This window comes from Borostomias antarcticus (assembly GCF_949987555.1).
Source record: "Borostomias antarcticus genome assembly, chromosome: 12".
In the NCBI taxonomy this organism is placed as follows: domain Eukaryota; kingdom Metazoa; phylum Chordata; class Actinopteri; order Stomiiformes; family Stomiidae; genus Borostomias; species Borostomias antarcticus.
Genome location: NC_140245.1, coordinates 12,942,643 through 12,949,448, shown reverse-complemented (window position 1 = coordinate 12,949,448; position 6,806 = coordinate 12,942,643).

Genomic DNA, 6,806 nt, shown 5'->3' with positions numbered 1-6,806 from the left:
GCCTACCGACCTAGAACTAGGACCTACCGACCTAGAACTAGAGCCTACCAACCTAGAACTAGAGACTACCGACCTAGAACTAGGACCTACCGACCTAGAACTAGAGCCTACCGACCTACAACTAGAGCCTACCGACCTAGAACTAGGACCTACCGACCTAGAACTAGAGCCTACCGACCTACAACTAGAGCCTACCGACCTAGAACTAGGACCTACTGACCTAGAACTAGAGCCTACCGACCTAGATCTAGGACCTACCGACCTAGAACTAGAGCCTACCGACCTAGAACTAGAGCCTACCGACCTAGAACTAGGACCTTCCGACCTAGAACTAGGACCTACCGACCTAGAACTAGGACCTACCGACCTAGAACTAGAGCCTACCGACCTACAACTAGAGCCTACCGACCTAGAACTAGAGCCTACCGACCTAGAGCTAGGACCTACCGACCTAGAACTAGAGCCTACCGACCTAGAACTAGAGCCTACCGACCTAGAACTAGGACCTACCGACCTAGAACTAGAGCCTACCGACCTAGAACTAGAGCCTACCGACCTAGAACTAGGACCTACCGACCTAGAACTAGAGCCTACCGACCTAGAACTAGGACCTACCGACCTAGAACTAGAGCCTACCGACCTAGAACTAGAGCCTACCTGGAGGAGGTGAGACTCCTGATCCAGTGGTGTCAGGATAACGACCTCCATCTGAACGTCAGCAACACAGAGATGCTGATGGACTTTGGGAGGAAGCAGGAGAGGAACTTCACTCCTCTAATCATCAACGGGACCCCTGTAGAGAGAGTGGACAACTTCAAGTACCATGGCATCCAGATCACCAAGGACCTGACATGGTCAACACACATACACACTGTGGTGAAGAAAGCACGTCAGAGACTGAACCACCTCAGATAACTAAGAAAATTCAGAGCGTCCCACCAGATCCGACGGAGCTTCTACTCATCCACGATGGAGAGCATCCTGACTGGGAATATCACCACCTGGTACGGGAACAGCAGCTCCCAGGATCACAAGGCCCTTCATAGAGTGGTACGGTCAGCTGAACGTACCCTCGAGGACATCTACATCAGGAGATGCAAGACCAAGGCCAACAGGATCCTGAGAGACCCCAGCCACCCAGGCAATGGACCGTTCTCTCTGCTACGGTCAGGGAAGAGATACCCGACTCAGAGATACCCCCCCCCCCCGGGGTTGTTAATTATAGCTATATACTCTAGCATAACTCACCCACATTTGTAATTTATAAATTGAGTATTGCAGCCTCTGTATTAAGCATAATCTTGGAGCTGGCAGGAGCATTTCACTGTGACTGTACACCGTACATTACTGTACATGTGACAAATACAAGGAATCATGTATCTTGAATGTTGACTTCTGAGGTCAAGAAATAACGCTCACCAGACCACTCCATCTGTCTTTATTAGCTGACCGTTTGTTGCTGCTATGCTCTAAAACCATCTACACATTTTTTTTCTGTGAGTGTAGGCTACTGTAGGCCACTTCCTTTTCCATACGAGACGACCCTGCACCCAATATCTGCGGAGGTAATGGAGTTGAGCTCAGGGCCTACCATCTCCACGTTTCCATAGTCTCCACTAGAGCCTACACTCCTGTCAATCCTGTCTAGTCCAGTTGACAGACCTAAACTGCTGAGTCATCCAGATTGGTGTAATAGTGATTTCACAACAGAATCACATCCGCACTCAATATTTCCACACGTGTAGGCTACTGTAAGTTCGTCAAAGACTCTGAGTCGATAAATTGGCATTCTACATTCTACATTCCGAACCGGATGGTCCCAATGTCATAACAGTGCCAGCTCAGTTGGCTCACACACACACAAACACACACACACACGCACACACACACACACACACACACACGTTTCGTGCACACACACGCACACACACACACGCACACACACACACACACACACACACACACACACACACATGGAAAAGTGATATTAGCTTCCACTGGATCATTGAAATGTAATTTCTTAAAACATCCTATTCATCCCCGGATAGCCTATTTGATGAGCGTAGGTGTGTGAATGATAATGGAGTGAAAAGTAGTCATCACGTGACAGTCTCACCTGTCAGCGGGCAGATGGATTCCGCGCTGGGACCACCTGTCGTTTTGTTTGTTGGTTTTTCGTCTACTACGACGACGTGTCGTTGCTCTTGTTTAATGGATCGGTAGGCCTATAGAGTCGGCCTAGGCTAAGTAGCCTACTAGGCCTATAGTTCTTACGCCCCTGCTACTGTAGCCTACAGTTATTTCCACACGTTTATAATGCAAATTGGTATATACGATGTCCGCACACTTAAATCCAAGCAGTGTGTTTATGGCTGATCTTTCGGTCTTTCAGGCCTTCATCGTAGCCTATAGTGCGAAATGAATGAGGTATCGAGATGGACCTGCAGTAGCCTACTGACATCCAGACGAGGTCGCTGGTTACTAGTAAATGTTCACACCGACTTCTCTTGCCATGCGCTTGTGTGCAACAAGTTTTCTGTTCGTGATGTGATGCGTCTAAATCAGCTTCAAGCTGACGGGACCAGTTTCGGCGGCAACACCACAGAGCCACACCTCGACCAGAGACACCGCCTTCCTCCCGGTGGCCCGCGGGTGGAATGCGACACCGGTGCGCATGAAAGATCGCTTTCATCACTTGTCACCCACAACCGAACCAGGTGTGTGTTTGTGTGCGCGCAGCCTGGACCCGCGCTGTCTGTCTCCTGGACCCGCGCTGTCCATCCCCTAGACACGCGCTAGCTATCCGTCCCCTGGACCGAAGCTCTACATACAGCAGGTAAAGACGTGCAGGAAATCTTCTCTCGGAGTGGATATTCATCTGTAAATGTTATGATGATACTGTTTATCATTTTTGTAGTCAGGTGTTTTCACACATATTGGAGGCTACATCCATACTGTAGACGCTGTAGGCTACATATGGATGTATATAGTCCATGTTCTTCCTCTTTTTGATGCTACTGTTCTGAATCGAGTGTCTTTTTCTCCAACCTTGCTGTAATTCTACTGCTGAAATTTCAAATTTCCCCATAGGGGGATCAATGATATCTATCTATCTATCTATCCATCTATCTATCTATCTATCTATCTATCTATCTATCTATCTATCTATCTATCTATCTATCTATCTATCTATCTATCTATCTATCTATCTATCTATCTATCTATCTATCTATCTATCTATCTATCTATCTATCTATCTATCTATCTATCTATCTATCTATCTATCTATCTATCTATCTATCTATCTATGATTCGACTACAAAGGAAGTTCATCTTCTGACACGCTGCCAGCTAAATGAAGCGATTACCCAGCGGTCCTGTAGTCTGATAAATGAGAGGGTTACCCAGCGGTCCTGTAGTCTGATAAATGAAACGATTACCCAGTGGTCCTGTAGTCTGATAAATGAGAGGGTTACCCAGTGGTCCTGTAGTCTGATAAATGAAACGATTACCCAGTGGTCCTGTAGTCTGATAAATGAGAGGATCCATTCTATTGCAGCATAACGTCTTCACCAGACGATGGCCTGTCTGCTGGACTTCAACTAGCTACATTACTCTTTAGATGTCCATAGAGTTTAACTGTCATAACTACCCTTCAAACCCAAGATCATTTATTCTCCTTACATTTGGAGAGTAATAGAGACTATCAACACGCTGAGTTTGTCTTCCCCTCCTGACATGGGACAATCAAACAATTACATTAACATACACACATAAAATCAATGGATTGTTGAATGAGTTGAATATAAGTGTATACATGTGCAGGGTGGGATTCAAATGGGAGTCTCCCCCAGGACAGAGTCTCCCCCAGGACAGATGAAGAGCTCCTCTTCCTCAGCGTGGGGGGACAGTGTTTATCCTGGAGGAGGGAGTTCAGACAACAACTCACTACCTACTCAGGACTCACAGGACTCTGATTCACTCGGTTACACAAACACAGACAGAAAGAACATCAATAGGATCAACAAAACACAGACAGAACATACATCAATAGGATCAATAAAACACAGACAGAACGTACATCAATATGATCAATAAAACACAGACAGAACGTACATCAATATGATCAATAAAACACAGACAGAAAGTACATCAATAAGATCAATAAAACGGGTTGAAATACATTCCTGGATGTAAAATGAGAAACAGGTGAATGTCCCAGAATAGTTACATGTCATACTCTGTGACTCTTATCCTGACGGTCTACAGCACTCACACTTTAGTTTCCTCACTGCTTCCACAGCCTCAAACAAAATGTGGTGTTAAAAGATAAAACCAAAGAACATCACTTTATCCCTAAACCGCTTGACTTGTAGCAAACTCTTAAAAGCCTGTTTTCATAGCCAACATAAAAATAAATCTAAATAGGCCTAGGTCTACGTCAAATGTACATCATATATTCCATTATTTTCAGGGACAATGGAACAGACAAACACAACAACACAAAAGAAGGCATGTTGCCAAAGAGGCCTGGGAGTGAATTATTTACTGATTGATGTATTTGTCTCAACAGGGACAGTGCACAATAGAGTTAATTTGTTTGGCTTTTTGATAATTTTTCACTACATATTCATGCATATGCATGCAATATGTAATTATATTGATTTATATTTTTATTATAAATCATAAATATTTTTCCCATAAATCACATCAACATGCCATGGTGACGGCTCGGTTCTGGTGGAGTGGGGAGTCCGTCCCACATTTGGCTGTCCATGTCCATCCCCTCCCCCTCGGGTGAGATGCCCTCCACACCTGCGAGTGGAACTGAACTTGGAGGGACACCGGTAATGGAGTGGGAGTGGGAGTGAGAGTGGGAGTAGGAGTGGGTAGGGGAGTGGGAGTGGGTAGGGGAGTAGGAGTGGGTAGGGGAGTGGGAGTGGGTAGGGGAGTGAGAGTGGGAGTGGGTAGGGGAGTGGGAGTAGGAGTGGGTAGGGGAGTGGGAGTGGGTAGGGGAGTGGGAGTGGGTAGGGGAGTGGGACTGGGTAGGGGAGTGGGACTGGGTAGGGGAGTAGGAGTGGGTAGGGGAGTGGGAATGGGAGTGGGTAGGGGAGTGGGAGTGGGTAGGGGAGTGGGTAGGGGAGTAGGAGTGGGTAGGGGAGTAGGAGTGGGTAGGGGAGTAGGAGTGGGTAGGGGAGTGGGAGTGGGTAGGGGAGTAGGAGTGGGTAGGGGAGTGGGAGTGGGTAGGGGAGTGGAAGTGGGTAGGGGAGTGGGAGTAGGAGTGGGAGTGGGTAGGGGAGTGGGAGTAGGAGTGGGAGTGGGAATGGGAGTGGGAGTGGGAGTGGGTAGGGGAGTGGGAGTGGGTAGGGGAGTGGGAGTAGGAGTTTGTAGGGGAGTGGGAGTGGGTAGGGGAGTGGGAGTGGGTAGGGGAGTGGGAGTAGGAGTTTGTAGGGGAGTGGGAGTGGGTAGGGGAGTGGGTAGGGGAGTGGGAGTGGGTAGGGGCTGGTTTGGGATTGGGCCTTCGAGTGTGCGGACATTCGCACGCCTCCCATTTTTGTGCATGGCTGGAAGCCAGCGCCTTCCTCCCTCCCTCCCTTACACCGTTACTCCCGATAATGTTGGCCTGCATTTCTCTGTTGGCACCACAAGAGGCAGTAGTCCCAGCACACCAAAATCAAAAAGGACACCAAAATCATCCTGCTGATCTCCACTGCACAAGTAGAGTAGTGGTGAGAGCATTGGACTCCCACCCTGGAGACTGGGGTTGAAGACCTGGTGGGGATGACTTTATGGGACTATACCCCAAACCTCCACATGTTCATCCTTTCACTCCAACCTTTTTATCCCTTACCTAAATTCCACAAGTAGAGTAGTGGTCAGAGCATTGAACTCCCACGCGGGACATTCTCAGAGATTACCTGATTTTGCCATGTGTAACCAGTATGGGTTCAGGTATGGTAGGGTTATTTTGCTGTGTGTAACCAGTATGGGTTCAGGTATGGTAGGGTTATTTTGCTGTGTGTAACCAGTATGGGTTCAGGTATGGTGGGGTTATTTTGCTGTGTGTAACCAGTATGGGTTCAGGTATGGTAGAGTTATTTTGCTGTGTGTAATAGGTATGGGTTCAGGTATGGTAGGGTTATTTTGCTGTGTGTAATAGGTATGGGTTCAGGTATGGTAGAGTTATTTTGCTGTGTGTAACAGGTATGGGTTCAGGTATGGTAGGGTTATTTTGGTACTCAGCTAGACACTTAAAGGTTCCCAAACTGGTGATTTACTCTCCGTCGTCTAGCATGGAGCATGGAGATGAACCAGTGACCTAGTGTGTGTGTGTGTGTGTGTGTGTGTGTGTGTGTGTGTGTGTGTGTTTGTGTAGGTGTGTGTGTGTGTGTGTGTGTAGGTGTGTGTGTGTGTAGATGTGTGTGTGTGTGTGTGTAGGTGTGTGTGTGTGTGTGTGTGTGTGTGTGTGTGTGTAGGTGTGTGTGTGTGTGTGTGTGTGTAAGTGTGTGTAAGTGTGTGTGTGTCTGTGTAGGTGTGTGTGTTTGAACTTTTGTTCAGATGGTACATGTGCTGTCCATGTCAGACATGTCAGTCCCACGTTGGCAGATTAGGACTGCTCTATTAGCTGATTCTCTATACAAAGCTATGTGTGTGTGTGTGTGTGTAGGTGTGTGTGTGTGTATATGTAGGTGTGTGTGTGTGTGTGTATGTGTATGTGTATGTGTGTGTGTGGAGGGAGGTGGGTTGTGGGTAATCTGGAGGTGTATTAGAGAGTGGTCCAGTAGCTGTAGCCCTGGTTGGTTATA